A 1,157-nucleotide genomic window follows, 5' to 3' on the forward strand; every position below is an offset into this window, starting at 1 on the left:
GAGAGTATGGAGGGATGGTCACTGGGAAGAGGTAACTATGGGAAGGAAGTAGGAGGGGAGCTGTTGCATTGTGGTAAACTGTGGTCAATGACATGAGACAAAGTATTTGTGAACTGATGTATGAAAAGTGAATTTGCTCTATAAATCTTCACCCAAATCACAATTTAAAAAAAAATGGCCAAAAAAAAGAGAATCTTGTTTAAAATAAAGTTTCTGGTGGTCATAGAATAATCCCCATCAGATGGATATGCCATGGGACAGAGTAAGACATTGCAGTCATTCTCACCTTATTTATTTATTTACAGTAGTAAATAACTGCAGTGAACATGTTTTCACACAAATCTTTTATTTTCTTAGGATAAATTCTGAGAAGTAGTATTTCTGGATCAAAAGGTAAGAATATTTCCAATGCTTTTGATTTTTACTGCCAACTAGCCCTTCAGGATGGTTGGTCCAGTTGGTACCAGTGGTGTTTGAACCCAGTTTTTCCATACCCTCCTGCACAGTGGGCATGGTTTGGGGAATTTTTTCCACCTGAGAATTCTTTTTCTCCTCCTACAGCTCTCCTAGTCTGAAAATTTCCACCCTTTTTCCTCCCCACTTGCTTTCTGGGAGGGGTGTTGTCAGGTTGTTCAGCAATCCAGTAGTGAAGGTGGGTGAGTGAGGTAGCCCCCTCCCAAGGCCCTGAGCTGGTGACAAGGAACTGGACTGTAACTGGATACCTGCAGTGCTGGGCTAGGGGCCCTGTCTGGGGGATCTAATTACAAATGTGGAAAGGCAGGCTCTGGCCTACTGGATCTCTGGGTCTAGGGAGAGCCATGCTATCACCCAGGAACCATCTCAAAATGGAGATCCCTGGACAGTTGGAACGGTGATTGGGAAGCTGCATTTTTAATAAGCACCCTAGCATAGCATGGGGCCTGCCTGTCTGCATCCAAGGGTGATGTTGGACCAATCAGTTTTTAAACCTTTGTTTAAAAACCTTATAGATGGGGAAGAACACTGGAGTTTCACATGGGAGGTGTACAATCCTTCAAGCTTATAGGGTAATTGGGAAGATTTAATGAAAAGGCAAGTAAGGGCTTGGTTTAGTGTCTGATACACAGTAAGGGTGGTGGTCTGCTACCGTTGGGAGGTCTGGACCCTGCTTTGAGAAA

Source organism: Orycteropus afer, unplaced genomic scaffold (assembly GCF_000298275.1).
Source record: "Orycteropus afer afer isolate SDZICR_OR568_19922 unplaced genomic scaffold, OryAfe1.0 scaffold00039, whole genome shotgun sequence".
Lineage (NCBI taxonomy): Eukaryota > Metazoa > Chordata > Mammalia > Tubulidentata > Orycteropodidae > Orycteropus > Orycteropus afer.